Here is a 16,260-nt window from a genome sequence, read left to right on the forward strand (position 1 = left end):
TATTTCACTTAACATTATCTCCTCCAGTGCCGTCCATGTTGCAGCAAATGTTGAGAACTCGTTCTTTCTGATAGCTGAGTAATATTCCATTGTATATATGGACCACAACTTCTTATTCCAGTCATCTGTTGAAGGGCATCTCGGTTCCTTCCACTATTTAGCTATTGTGGACAGAGCTGCTATGAACATTGGGGTTCATATGGCCCTTCTCTTCACTACATCTGTATCTTTGGGGTAAATACCCAGTAGTGCAATGGCTGGGTCATAGGGTAGCTCAATTTTTAACTTTTTAAGGAACCTCCACACTGTTTTCCAGAGTGGCTGTACCAACCTGCATTCCCACCAACAATGTAGGAGGGATCCCCTTTCTCCACATCCTGTCCAGCAATTGCTGTTTCCTGTCTTGTTAATTTTTGCCATTCTAACTGGCGTAAGGTGGTATCTTAGTGTGGTTTTGATTTGAATTTCCCTGATGGCTAATGATTTTGAACATTTTTTCATGTGTCTGTTAGCCGTTTGTATGTCATCATTGGAAAAGTGTCTGTTCATATCTTCTGCCCATTTTATGATTTGTTTATTTGTTTCTCGCATATTGAGTTTGAGAAGTTCTTTGTAGATCTTGGATACCAGTCTTTTATCTGTAGCATCATTTGCAAATATATTATCCCATTCCGTGCCTCTTAGTTTTTTTGATTGTTTCCTTGGCTGTGCAGAAGCTTTTTATATTGATGAAGTCCCACAAGTTCATTTTATCTTTTGTTTCTCTTGCCTTTGAAGATGTGTCATGAAAAGGTTGCTGTGGCCGATGTCGTAGAGGTTGCTGCCTATGTTCTCCTCTAGAATTTTGATGGATTCCTGTCTCACATCGAGGTCTTTCATCCATTTGGAGTTTATCTTTGTGTATGGTGTGAGGGAGTGGTCAAGTTTCATTCTTTTGCATGTAGCTGTCCAATTTCCTCAGCACCATTTATTGAAGAGACTGTCTTTTTTCCACCGGATGTTTTTTCCTGCTTTATCAAAGATTAGTTACCCAAAGAGCCGAGGGTCCATTTCTGGGTTCTCTATTCTGTTCTATTGGTCTATGTGTCTGTTTTTGTGCCAGTACCATGCTGTCTTTGTGATCACAGCTTTGTAGTACAGCTCAAAATCCGGCATTGTGATGCCCCCAGCTTTGTTTTTCCTTTTCAACAGTTCCTTGGAGATTCGTGGCCTTTTCTGGTTCCATACAAATTTAAGGACTGTTTGTTCCAGTTCCTTGAAAAATGTCATTTGTATTTTGATTGGGATAGCATTGAAAGTATAGATTGCTCTGGGTAGCATGGACATTTTAATATGTTAATTCTTCCGATCCATGAGCATGGAATATTTTTCCATCTTTTTGTGTCTTCCTCAATGTCTTTCAAGAGTGATTTATAGTTTCTAGAATATAGGTCCTTTACGTTTCTGGTTAAGTTAATTCCAAGGTAATGTATGGTTTTTGGTGCTATTGTAAGTGGGATGGATTCTCTAATTTTTCTTTCTTCAGTCTCATTATTCGTGTATAGAAATGCAACTGATTTCTGAGCATTGATTTTTGTATCCTGCCACATTACTGAATTGCTCTATAACTTCTAATAGTTTGGGAGTGGCTTCTTTTGGGTTTTCCATATAAAGTACCATGTCATCTGTGAAGAGAGACAGTTTGACTTCTTCTTTGCCGATTTGGATACCTTTTATCCCTTTTTGTTGTCTGATTGCTGTTGCAAGGACTTCTATTACCATGTTGAATAATAGTGGCGAGAGTGGGCATCCTTGTCGTGTTCCTGATCTTGAGGGAAAGGCTTCCAGCTTTTCCCCATAAAGAATGATATTTGCTGTAGGCTTTTCATAGGTGGTTTTTATGAGCTTGAGGAATGTACCCTCTATCCCTACATTCTGAAGGGTTTTAATCAGGAAAGCATGCTATATTTTGTCAAATGCTTTTTGGGCATCAGTTGAGAGGATCATATGGTTCCTGAGTCTTTTCTTGATATGATGTATCATGCTGATAGATTTGTGAACGTTGTACCACCCTTGCATCCCAGGGATGAATCCCACTTTGTCATGATGGATAATCCTTTTAATGTACAGTTGGATTCTATTAGCCAGGATCTTGTTGAGGATTTTGGTGTCCATATTCATTAGGGAAATCGTCTGTAATTCTCCTTTTTGATGGGGTCTTTGCCTGGTTTGGGGATCAAGGTAATATTGGCCTCATAGAGTGAGATTGGTAGCTTTCCTTCTGTTTCTATTTCTTGAAATAGCTTTAGGAGAATAGGTATTATTTCTTCTTTGAATGTTTGGTAGAATTCCCCAGGAAAACCGTCTGGGCCTGGAGTTTTATTTTTTGGAAGGTTGTTTATCACTGACTCAATCTCTTCATAATTAATTGGCCTGTTTAAAAAATCAATTTCTTCCTGTTTCAGTCTTGGTAGTTGATAGGTTTCCAGGAAGGCCTCCATCTCTTCCAGATCACTTAATTTATCGGCATAAAGCTGCTGATAAAAGTTTCTAATAATCCTTCCAATTTCACTGGTGTTGGTTGTGACCTCTCCTTTTTCATTCATAATTTTATTAATTTGGGTCCTTTCTCTATTCTTTTGGATAAGTCTTGCCAGTGGTCTGTCAATTTTATTGATTCTCTCAAAGAACCAGCTTCTAGTTCTGTTGATCTGCTCTACTGTACTTCTGGTTTCTAATTCGTTGATTTCTGCTCTAATCTTGGTCAACTGCTTCCTCGTGCGTGGATTAGGTCTGTTCCTCTGTTGCTGTTCCAGCTTCTTGAGGTGAGAATATAAAAACTGCATTTTAGATTTTTCTGTTCTTTAGAGTGAGGCTTGGATGGCTATGTATTTCCCCCTTAGGACTGCCTTTGCAGTATCCCATAGGTTTTGGACCATTGTGTTTTCATTCTCGTTGGTCTCCATAAATTGCTTAAATTGATTTTTGATTTCCTGGTTTATCGAATCATTCCTGAGCAGGATGGTTCTTAGTCTCCAAGTGTTTGAGTTTCTTCCAAATTTTTCCTTGTGGTTGAGTTCCAATTTCAAAACGTTGTGGTCTGAGAATACGCAGGGAATAATTTCAGTCTTTTAGTATCGGTTGAGACCTGTTTTGTGCCCCAGAACATGGTCTATTCTTGAGAATGTTCCATGGGCATTAGAATAGAATGAGTATTCTTTGGTTCTGGGGTGTAGTGTTCTATATATATCTATGAGGTCCAACTCGTCGAGAATGGCATTCAAAGCCTTTGTTTCTTTGTCAAGTTTTTGCATGGGTGTTCTGTCTATTTCTGATAGTGGGGTGTTGAGGTCCCCTACTAGTAATGTATTTTTATCTATATGTCTCTTTATTCTGTTAAGAGTTGGCTTGTGTATCTTGCTGCTCCCCTGTTGGGGGCATATATATTTATAATTGTCACATCCACTTGTTGGATACGTCCTTTCAGAATAATATAGTGCCCTTCTGTGTCTCTAACTATAGTCTTTAGTTTAAAATCCAATCTATCTGATATGAGAATTGCTACCCCAGCTTTCTTTTGAGGTCCATTGGCGTGAAAGATGGTATTCCATCCCTTTACTTTCAGTCTGAATGTATCTTTAGGTTCAAAATGAGTCTCTTGTAGACAGCAAATGGATGGGTCATGTCTTTTTATCCAACCTGCAGCCCTGTGGCGTTTATGGGAGCATTTAGGCCATTTACGTTAAGACTGAATATTGAGAGATATGATTTTAATGATGCCATGTTGCCAGTAAAGTCTTTGTTTCTATAGATTGTGACTTTCTGTTCTGTATCACTCTTGGGGCCTTTTTACCTTTATAGAACGCCCCTTAATATCTCCTGTAGGGCTGGTTTTGTGGTTACAAAATTGGTCAATGACTGGCGATTCTGGAAGGTCTTTATTTCTCAATCAATTCTGAATGACAGCCTTGCTGGATAAAGGATCCTCGCCTGCATGTTTTTCTCTGAGAGTTTTAAAAATACCCCCCCAACCCCTTCTCTCATTCCAGGTCTGTGTAGACAGGTCTGACGTAATTCTGATACCTTTGCCTTGGTACATGAGAAATTTCTTTGCCCTGGCCGCTTTCAATACTGTATCCTTGGATCTAATATTTGCGACTTGCACTATGACGTGACATGGCATAGGTTTGTCATGGTTGAGCTTGGGAGGGGTCCTCTCTGCCTCTTGGACACGAATGTGTGTTTCCCTTGCTAGATTAGGGAAGTTTTCAGCTACGATGTGTTCAAATATCTCTAGACCTCTGTTTTTCTCCACCCCCTCGGGGATGCCAATGATTCTGACATTAGAATGTTTCATTGAGTCAGTAATCTCCGGTAACCTACATTCTTGGGCATGGATTTTTTTAAGTCCCGATTCTATTTTAGCTTTTTTTTCTATTAACCCATCCTCCAATTTGCTGATACATTCTTCTGCCTCATTCACCCTGGCCATCAGAGCTTCTAGTTTTGACTGCATTTGGCTCATAGAATTTTTAATTTCTGCCAAATTCGCTCTCATTTCTGCCCTTAGAGATTCTATATTCTCATTAACATTTTCGTTAATACTTTTTTCAATTCTACACATCATGTTGACCATTGTTACTCTGAATTCCATTTCTGATAATTTGGTTATATCCATATCCATTAGTTCTGTGGTAGAGGCCACAGACTCATTGTCTTTTCTTTGCTGGGGGGGATTTCTCCTTCTCGTCATTCTGATGAGGAGAGGTTGCGGGGTTGTCCAGAGCCCACATTATTGCCCGGGACCCAGGCAGTGTGCCCTTGTTTTATAGGGATCTTAGGGATGTGGGCTTTTTGATTTTTCAGCCTGCCTTCTGTGTTCTGGGGGAGGGGCCTGCCACACCGGTAGTCAGGCAACCCTGTTTGGGTAGAGTCTCGGTGTCCCCTGCGAGGGGGGATGGGGGTCTGCACACTGTGAGCCGGTCTTTCCAGGCTTTTGTTCTCTGGCGGCTTTCCCTGGCGGTTTTCTGTGCCTCTTCTGAGAGTCAGAGCAGCAGTGGCCGCATCTCAGCCTCTGTCTCAGAACAGAGGGATCGCGGACCGTTCTCCACTGATGTTCTGGCCACTTTAACTCTGTTTCTGTTGGTGCTGCTCAACCCTGCAGCGTCCCGGGATGTGTGCCCCACACCCGGCGTCCCAGCCCTCACTTCCAGGGCCGGCGCGTCTCTGTCCTTTGTGTTTCTAACACTGCCAGCTGCCTCGTGCGCTCCGGAGCTCCCGGTCTCAGTCTGCTCTCTCGCGGGTGCCAGTCCTCGGTCCTCGGGACCGCCCGCTCCCCCGTTCAGGTGGCTACTGCTTCCCGGCGCCCGAACGCGGCAGCTCCCTCCCCCTTCCGTTTATCTTCCGATGTCTGTGCACAGTTTCATGGCTCCCCGCTTCGTACCTCAATACTCAGCGCTGGAGATGTTCATTTGTAGAGATCCAGATGCGTCTTCCTGCGTCTCAGGCTGATTCCGTGGTTGTTTAGGCTGGTCTGGTACCTATCCAGCTCGACTCGGGGGACCGGCTGAAAAAGGGGTCCCCTACTCCTCCGCCATCTTAACTGTTCCCGCCTGCCCCAAAATGCATAATCTTAACCTGAACAAGAGGAACCATCACTCACGTCCAAGTTGAGGGACACTTAATGAAATGATTAATTTGTACTTTTGAAAAATGTTAAGGTCATTAATTCCAAAAATGTTAAGATGCCATTCCAGATAAAGCAGACTAAAGAAACATGAAAACTACATTTAATGCATAATCCTGGGTGGGATTTTAGACTAGAGAAAGTAGTTTATAATATGTTTTTTCAACAGTAAATGAAAATTTTATATGGACTGTGGATTAGATAATTGCATTGTATCAATATCAAATTTTCTGATTTTGTTAATTATACTAAGGTTATGTAAAGAATGCCATCATTAAGATACACAAGTATTTACGGGTAAGGTGATATGATACCTGCAATGTGTTTTGAAATAGTTACAAAACTATCTATGCAGTTAACTTTCTATACATACATATCATATATACTTGGATATATTCACACATACATACATAATGCCCTGTGGCTAACCACTCATTTGGTTAGACAAGAAGTATCTATACTTGTTTGTTTAACAATACTGTGTTTATTAGTTCAAATATACTTACAATTATCTGAAGAAATATTTTCTGTTTTCACTTTCACATAAATATGAGAACCTCCCATCCCGACATCACTAATCATCTTTCAGGTTAATATGTTTCTATCTGTATTCACATAAAGAAAATTTTCATATTACCATGTATGCATATTGCTTCAGTAGCTTTCTAGAAGATCCAGTTAACTTGGGGTTCCTCATTTCTTCAGAGCTCACTGGTTATGCCCTTTGTGAAGACCACTTTCTTTAGACATTCTGTGTTTCCTTCCTCTGAGCAAACCCCGTTTGTCCCCCTCCCAGTGAGTTTCATGAGGAAGTATGATAGAGAATAACATAGGCACAACTAGATTTACTTCAGAGACGATTAGGGAGTCATTTCATTTTGAATAAATTTGGATGAGGAAAATGACTGGATTAGAATGGAAGAACAAAATGAAGTCGTTGAATCGAATTGTAGCAAAGTTTGGAGAAGAAACCTGACTATTTGCAACTACAGTGATAAAACGTGTGCAGGCATTTCTCCGGTAACGTGACCCAGATTGATGCCCTCCGATAGCCAGAATCCTAATTTCTTGCTTAAGGGAGGTTTGGGCAGGGTTCCATACCTCAAGGAAATGCATCCAATAGCCAGCAATTCCTGAGGTTCACCTGCACGGAACAAGTTCAAGAAAATCTTCTTGTTTAAAAGTTGCCCTTGTTTAACTTGACTCTTTGTTTTTACCAGCCGCATTTGCAACCCTATAGTTATTTGCTGTCTAAAAGCATAGGACTCTTTGCTTTGCTTACTTTGTTTTCTCTTTATCTCGTGTAAAAAAGAAAAAAGTGAACCCTGAGTTATCTGTGGTTTGTTGGTTAGCTTGGAAATGTAATAGTGGGATCTGTGTTCTAGTGGAGAGTGTGCGGAAGATAAGAGCTGGAGACACAAATCGACATCCTATCTGCTTCATAAATGACCTGTTTAGAGTAGTTTGTTTTGCATTATGGATATTGCTGTCAGTCCCTTGTGTTGTGTTGAGTTAGAGTCTTTTCTCCTTAGTAATATCTCTGATGACAGGCGACTCGTATGAACAGAAAATAATTGAATTCTATTCTGCTCTTCAGGTTTTCTTTTCTTCCTTTGGATGTTTATAGGTGTGTTATTTACAGCATAATTTCATCTATTAGTTATTTACACGGCTTCAGATCCTCATCGGACACAAGCAAGAAAATACCGAGATTCCATCATGATACATATCATTTGATAAATTAGAGTGTTTCATCCTTTTTGTTTTGACAAGGCACAGATATTTTATCATGAATTCCTTTTAATAGTGCAAAGACTTATAAAATGACTCCAGTGGAATCGGAGGTAAATATATGTCTTTTGATATGTCTAATAAAATAAGGAATAAAACTGCCACTAGTTCCTAAAAGCAGTATACCACATCATCCTTATTAAAATAAGAGACTTTTAAGTACTTTTGGAACTATTAAATTGATTGCTGATTTTAGGAGAGTATGTTTTGAAGTCACATAAATTTTTAGACATTTGCATAGTACATTTCATAATATTAAATTTCACCTCACTGATTTATCTCAATATGTGCAGTTTAATTAAATTAATAGGTGCATGATTCCACTTCAGAGAATATAAAGTTCTACTTAATAAAAAAATTAAAATATAACATCTCAGCTTTTTGTGACATGAGAAGAACAATAGTTTTTGGGTGCGTTGCTAAGAATATTTATCTGGTTAAAGAAACTATTGAATGTCAAAAAGAACCAGGACATAATAATTATAAATTAATGTTGAGAGAGAAAAAAAAAAAGGCATAGTCGACTGTAAGTTAGGCAAGAAATGTACCATAACCTCGTTTGGTTCCTGACTACCAGTTCTGTAGGGTTCTGTGGATTGCCATGAGCTTTCTAGAACTCTGGAGAAGACCCAGTCCTGACCCCATTCTGTGCTCTCCCATGCACCCTGTGGTATGAAATAGGAAAAACACATTCACTCCTCTTCTTAGAGATTTTTTTCCTGATGTGTTATGATAGCCCCTAAATGAGTCTTTTGTCAGAATATCGTGTTGAGTAAAAATTTCCCAAGCATGTTGATCATAGAGCTGATAGAGTTTCAGGGAGGGAAGGGAGAGAGATGTAGCAAGGAAACAGGGAAAAGTAACAGTGAGATGAGAGAAAGGTGAGTTGGAAAGAGGAGCTTTTAACTACTTCAAATAAATACCTGTTTGGGGAAAGAATGCATTGACCTTAGAGGATAAATGAGTTGAAAGAGAAAAAAGTCATAATGTCAATATTAAATGAGGGATCGCTTTTCATTCCTCTTGTGGCTACTTAACCAATTTCTCTTTTCTCCTATACAGTTTTTTTTTTTTTTTCTGAAACACTGCCGCATCTTGTGTTCTAGGATTTGAAACTTTTGTGGTTACAAATTTGCCCATGATACTCCAATCTCAAAACCTGTAGCATCTTTACCTTCTGCAGTTAATTTTTTCCCCTCCACTCCCTGTCCTCCCCAACCCTCTCTCTCACTCTTGCTTGTTTTTTTTCCTTCTCTCTCTCTCTCTGCCTCCCTCCTCCCCCCCCCTCTCATTCTTTCAGATTTAACCTTGCTGAAGGGAGGTTGGTGGTGGGGGACAGTGGAAGGAAGTAAACTTGTCATTATTTTAAAAGAGTATCTTTTTGGTTAACCAATTTACGTTGTAGGTTTTTGGTAAACATGTTACAGACTCCCTTCTCTCTACCATTTTTCTAAGCTAAAAGAAATCTTGACAAAGGGATTTTTTGTCTCTATTCATGTTAATGACCCTCTCAGCTCTTTCTAAACTATAACCTAAGGTAGACTGTCATGTGAGACTCCATGCAGAGATTCACAGATGGATTTGCAAATGTGTCAATCCTCTAGAAATATTTTCGGAATCTACTAGGATTTCTCTCTCACCTATCTAGGTATTTCTCCAGCCGTTACAGGATTTTTGTCCCCTAGGGTCTGCGGTTCTTGGTCACTCTGCTTTGAAGAATGAAGAGGTAGACCAGCAACAGTATAAGTTCCTGGAGAGGGAGGGGACCCGAAAGGGTTGCCGTTTAGATGTTCAAATCTAGGGGTTTTTATAAGCTCTTTTGCAGAAATACCTTTTTTTTTTTTTTTTAAGATTCTATTTATTTATTTGACACAGGCAGCCAGCGAGAGAAGGAACACAAGCAGGGGGAGTGGGAGAGGAAGAAGCAGGCTCCCAGCGGAGGAGCCTGATGTGGGGGCTCGATCCCAGAACGCCGGGATCACGCCCTGAGCCGAAGGCAGACACTTAACAGCTGCGCCACCCAGGCGCCCCCAGAAATATCCTGAGCATCCTGAGTGGGCCCCCGGTGGATTGGCTGCTAAGCCGTGCCAGTCAGGGCTTTCATCGTGCCCCTGTTTACTTATTGGGTTATTGTTCACTTATTGATGGTCTTTTGGGCTGACATCTGGAGACTGCCTCAGCTTGTGATAGTGACCAGTGTTTTATGGTTAATTGCTTTGTTTGGAGATGTTTTGCAAAAGTCGCTGCCGCAGAGGCTGCTAGACAGGACGCTGCTGTGGTCTTGTCGAAGTTGTAAAACAGGATGCTAGTGTGGTTTCGTCTTAGCTGTCCCAGCTCCCAGGTTTCTTGTTGGGAGCCCTGGCCCTGACTACCTAAGAGTCCAATTAACTCCGAAACCAGCCACCCAGCTGCATTCTGAAGGTGGTTGGGGTGAGCCAACCCTTAGTTTAACTCATTTCTGTCCTCCAGTTTCCCTCACACTTCTTACTGGGTTAGGATTTTAATATTGTTGTGGAAATAGGGGGTGAGGGGAGAAAAGGGATTCCCTGAAACATGGCGCTAATTAAGCTCTGCTCTCCTGAGAGGTTGGCATAGAGCTCTGGTGGAGATGCGCGTTTGTGATCATGCTTCCCTTCTGCTACCCTAAAGCGTGCGACGCTTCCGGCTGTAATGCTTGTAATCTATTAGAGATTTATAGAGTAGTGTGAAATGAACGGTGTAATAGGTTACTGTATATTCGAACATTTCCTCATTAAGGAATAAAATACAATTATTTAAAAATACTGCGGTTTGCTTTTATATTAAGAAAGAAAAAGCATTTAATTAAATATTAAAAGCTTAAGGAAATGGCTCATGAAGACCAATTCTACGTTTCGCATGTTATATTTATGTAGAAAAAAGGAAGTTAAAAATTTCAGTACCTTTTTAAACACAAAGTATACTTCCGCTTAGGAAAATGGGTTACTAGGATAAATGTTCTCGGAGTTTATGAAATAATCAACATGCCCACAAACAGTAACGTCTTTATCATTGGATTGATGTGTTTATTTTTACATAACCTAAATAGTAAATTTGCCTTTTCTTAAAATTTTAACCCACAATTTTCTAAACTTAGAAAATGAATACAATACAAAATTAATTCTTTGTTGTTGGAGCAAATTGAGAAACTTTTTTCTCTCTTTGAGACTTAAGGTGAATATTGGAAAACTACAAATTGGTATATTTACTTTAATAATCAAGATACCGTTTTTAAAGTTTCTCTAGTATTTTTATCATTCTGTTATTTTTACAGGTTTATTGTGCTGTTTATTAATTTACGTATCACTGAAGTCAATTGTTGAAAGTGTATAATTCCACGATTATAGTAAATTAACACTTAAAATACTACATGCCAGGAAACACTTTGATCTGAGGCAAATCTAAGTGGTTGGTCACCTTTTAATGTTTCAATCATCCTGAAAGTGGCCTTATCTCTGTTTTACAGTTAACAGTTCCCATTCTCAGCCTTGGAAAGTTTCTCCTTGGGATCTGTTTCTATAAATTTGCCTTTTCTAAGTATTTCATACAAAAAGAAACCTATAATGCATGTTCTTTTGTATATTCTCAGCTCTTTCACTTAGAATAAATGTTTCAGAGTTATCATTGTTGTAGCATTTATCAGTATTTCTTTCAGTTATTGAATATTATTCCATTTTATGGATATACTCCCTTTTATTTTTTTCTCCGAATCATCACTTAGAGGTTTTTAGATTGTTTCCAGTTTGGACTCTTATAAGTGATTAATATTTCTGTGAACATTTGCATGTATGTCTTTGTTGACTTTGAAAAAACTTTCTTGGGTAGATTCCTAGAAGTAGAATTTCTGGGTTTATGAAACTTTTAAAGTTTTGTGTGTGGTGTGCATAGGGGTCTTTTCGCTTCCTCCTCTTCCTCTTCCTCTTTTTTTCTTGTAAGTCTGTATCCAATTGACTTAGCACCATTTATAAGAGAATGCCCTTCCCTTATTACATTGTATTGGCATCTGTGTTGAAAATAAATGACCTTAAAGTAAGGATCTTTTTATGAACTCCCAGTGCTGCCCATTGATCTACGTGCTGATCGATGCTCTGATTATGCACCGTCTTCATTTCTTTAAAGTAAATTGAAATCAAATGCTATAATCCTCCAAACGTGTTTGTTTGTTTTTTTCCAAATGTGTCTTAGGTATTCTTCCTGTGTTTTTCCATATAAGTTTGGGAAAAACTTTTCAATTTCTACAAATTAGCCTGCTGAGATTTTGATAGAGATTGCATTGAATTTATAGATCAGTTTGGTGGTAATTGCTGTTGTGACAATATTGAGCCTTCCAATCAATGAATATAAAATGTCTCTCCATTTATTTAGGTCTTAAATTCTCTTAACAATGTTTTGTAATTTTCAGTGTATAAGTCTGACGCTTTTGTTAAATTAACTGCGCAGTAGCTTATTCTTTCTGATGCTTTTGTGAGTAGAACTGTTTTCTAATTTTATTTCAGATTGTCTGCGGCTAGTATATAGAGATAAATAGATTCTGAGTATCAAACTTACATCCTGTGAGATTGTGAACTCATTTATTAGTTCTCATCATTTTTTCCCTTAGGATTTTCTACATACAGGATCATGTCCCATGAAAATGAAAACATTTTTACTTTTTCTTTCTGATCTGGATGCCTTCAGTATATTAATTTCTTTCAAAAAATTTTTTCCACTACCTAAGACCTTTAGTACAATGTCTAATAGAAGTTGACAATATGGATATCTTGCTTTGTTCCAGAAACTAGTGGGGAAGCATCCTAGTGTCTTCTTGCCCACTTTGTCTCTTATGGAATTTCAGCCATTTCTTATGCAAGGTCAGCCATTTATCTTATTGGTGCTCCATGAATTGGTCCATTAAACATACATTTTCAAATTTGTTGGCACCCTGTTTTTCATATTTTCACAACAGAAAAATGAATACTGAAACAACTAGCGTGGTCTTGAAAATAAGCAAGTTTGGTATAAGGTACAGTTAATTTACATTTTAAGGGGAAATGTGATATGTGGGAGAAAGAGAGAAGGATAATAGAAAAGGTAGCAACTTTCGAACAATGGAGTATTACAAAAGATTTTTCAGAAGGCTGGGATGAAGAATAAAATTTAATACCGAAGGTGGTAAATTCAATGATAAGGGCAGGACCTTGAATTTGGCACATTAGGAAAAAGAAAGTGATCCTTTGATGTCTCAAAATATATGCCTCATAATTCCATAGAGATTAAAGTAATCAGAGGCTTGAATAAGAAAGACTATATATGTATGTGTGTGTATAAATTATAAATAAAGCCAAATATAATATTTTAAGCGAAATATAGTATTTTTGGTCAAGGACATAAACTGTTGATACTGAAGGCATTAAAGTTCAAATTCTTCATTTTTTTTATTTTAAGACCTATCTTATGCATATGAAGTATAGAACATATGTATCTTTTAAAATATATATGATGTATAATTATATAACATATAGTACATATATCTTTAATATATATTACACCTTTGAACGTCTAAATGCCTACGATTTGATAGGTAGAATCCAGAATCTCAATCTAGAACCCAGAATCTCAAAATGTGGCTGGGAACCAGCAGCAGCACCTGCTTGGCTCTTGCTCAAAATGCAGAACCTGAGGTCCAAGCAGAATATCAGAATCTGCATTTGAAAAGATCCTTGCGTGATCTGTGTTGACATGAAAGTTTGAGAAGTGCTGGTTGAAAATACTATGCTTTCGGGGGGCGCCTGGGTGGCACAGCGGTTAAGCGTCTGCCTTCGGCTCAGGGCGTGATCCCGGCGTTACGGGATCGAGCCCCACATCAGGTTCCTCCGCTGGGAGCCTGCTTCTTCCTCTCCCACTCCCCCTGCTTGTGTTCCCTCTCTCACTGGCTGTCTTTATCTCTGTCGAATAAATAAATAAAATCTTTAAAAAAAAAAATACGATGCTTTCAGCTAGCAACTACAGCATCTCCCTGAGTCGGTGTGAATGCCAGACCCTACGCTAGACACAGTGCTGGGTATTCCTTCCCGGGGGAGTCTCACAGTCTAGCAGGAAAGCCAGGCACGCACGTAGGGTGATAGCTGATTAACAGAGTGCTAAGGAAACACGAAGGGGACACTAGTCGTTTCCTTTGTGACTGTCAGAGAAGACAGATCCACATTTTAATTGGGCTTTCAAAGGTGGGGAGTATTCCCCAAGCCTTCATCCCTTCATCAGCGGAGGGTACGTGGGAACACTGCTTGAGCGACACAGACTTCCCATAAAGTCTTCCATTCCAACGACACAGTCAGAGCCGTTGTCTACACAGCCTCTGACAAGATCTTTCTCCCTGCGTGTTGGCATCCTCACTGCTTCACACCCCACAGGGACCACATTTTTGCTAAAATGATAAAACTCGATTCCATTAGGATCGAACTCATGATATTTCTTCAGGTGCCACAGAAAGCCTCAGGCTTTCTCATTCCTCCTGGGTGGTCTCCTGCTTGTCATCTAACCCTGATCAAACCCTTTCCAATCCCCTTCTCACCACTGTCTCTCTTTTGAATTCGTGGTCTGTCAATAGCAAAACCTCCTATCTCGTCAACCTCCTTTTTGAGCGTTTACTTTACCATTCTACTCTCAAAGAAATCTGGGTCTCCACTGATGGTACCTTTTTCTCTGAAGCTATTCCGAAGGGCACTCGTTTTTGTCACACCCCAATACCCTCTGGACTTAAAGGTGGAGTACTTTTTCTTTGGTTCCTCATTGATAATCCCATACCTCTCTCCCTCTATTTTCCTTACAACCATCTTGATGATTCTTCTCCTCCTTCCCACCTCCTCCTCCTCCTTCATCTTCTTCCTCTTCTTTTTTATTGTCTTACGATTCATCACTTTTTTTTTTATTGTCTTACGATTCATCACTTCTGTTCCCCATAGTGTTAAAACCTACAAGTATCTGAGCACTTGCTCCATCTCTCGGTGATGTTTAACTATTATTATATTTTTGTTTCTTCCAAATCTGCTTATGTCTTAGTTCTTGGTGATTTGAATATATGCAGAGAGAATCCTGCCAACTCTGGCCTCTCAGCTTCTTTAATCCCCCGCAAAGAGTTTGGCTATCACTTACCACAGCCAGTGGTTCCTTTGGTTATACGCTAGGCCACGTCGATTCCTGTACCTACAACCTTTCCATAAGCTCATTTGTATACATCTCATTGTTGACCAGTCCCCCTTCCTTCCAGTTCATTCCTCTTGAACTGTACATCCAACAAGCTTCTGCCTTACTGTGACCTCCTATCCACTGTGCCTGCCAGTCTCATTGCTGGACCTTCCTCTACTTTTCATCAGCACTTGTGACTTTTTTTTTTTCTCTATCTATACTCCTTTGATGATCTCATTTCATTGCATGTATTTAAATATTATCAGTATGCTATCTCCAGCCTATTATTTTTCTGTTGAACTCTTAATGTGATCCGTGGAGGCAGTTATTTTTGCTTTCTTTTTGTTGGCTTGTGTATCTCAATTGCTAGAACAATGTCTGGAACATGGTAGGCCTTCAATAAATCAGTGAATATATTCTTTGCCCACCAAAGCAAAGAAGAATATGTGGTTTACTGAAATAACTTTGAGCAGTACTCTGTGGTTGACATGAAAAGTGCCTGCGTGTGTATAGGGATGAGGATATTGGTTGGAGCTGATTTTAAGGAGTTTGCACTGGATCGTTCAGATAGAGCAAGATGTCAGAGGATTTTAAGTGTCTGAGGTTTCTACCTTCTGTGAGCAGATAGATGGTGACGCCATCAACACAGAACGAGAACAGAAGAGGTGAGATAATGTTTGTAAGTTCAGAAGAATGTACTTGTTATAACTTGAGATTTCTAGGAGATGACCAAAAGACAAGTTACAATGGTAACATGAGCGAACATTAAACTTACGGAGCCAGGTTGTCAGCTATCAATCAAACTGGGCGAGGAAGATTCACACGCACTTGGTGAATAATTTCCTTCTCGTAGAGTGCATCTTTCAATTTCTTCATGTGATTCACTGAAACACTTTTCTGAATAGACATCATACAAAAGTACAGTTTTTATGGCAACTGCAACAAATATCCTTGAAAGTATGCAAAATAATTTATTTTTCAGGAAATAGACTATGGATATAAAATAAGATCCTTTTTTCCTGGCTAGTTTGATTTCATCAAACAGAATGATTTTTATTGTATATAGACATGGACACCCATTCATCCACTCCTACCCCCCCACATACGTATGTTTACATACACATATTTAGACCATATCTATGATTTTTAACATTCATAAGGGTTCAATAAATCAAAAGAGTAAGTCTTTGTTATCATAGTATGCTCGGGTTTTATAGAATCATAGAGTCATGTATCATCTTCAGAAGAGAATTCACAGACTGAGCATTCATAGCATGATCTGTGGTTATTTGGTATGTTATATGTATTTCTGTGAATTCAGTAAGCAAATAACCTGGCAAACTATAGCCGTAAAAAGTGTTATGATAGACAAAAAATACATGAGAAGATATAAAAAACATGAAAAGACATAAAATGTGCATGGACAGGTGTCTATAAATGAATGTCATCTTTTAATTATCATAATTTTAGATATTGGCATGAGAAAATTCGCAGTTGTGTGTGCTTCCAGGGGAGCGCTTCATAAGACTTTAGAAAGTACATGACACTGGATGCAGTTTTATTCCAGTGTAAAAATGTTCCTATGGCTCTAATGAATGGCCCATCTTGTTATAAAGTGGAGA

General features: G+C 39.1%; 1 long non-coding RNA gene across 2 annotated transcripts in view; it reads left to right on the plus strand.

Annotated features, from left to right (window-relative positions):
- The window catches only part of LOC148110034 (uncharacterized), a 189,625-nt gene that overhangs the window by 100,496 nt on the left and 72,869 nt on the right, over nt 1-16,260 (plus strand). The window lies entirely within an intron of this gene.

Source organism: Ursus americanus, chromosome 5 (assembly GCF_024610735.1).
Source record: "Ursus americanus isolate L20-20 chromosome 5, mUrsAme1.1.p, whole genome shotgun sequence".
NCBI lineage: Eukaryota > Metazoa > Chordata > Mammalia > Carnivora > Ursidae > Ursus > Ursus americanus.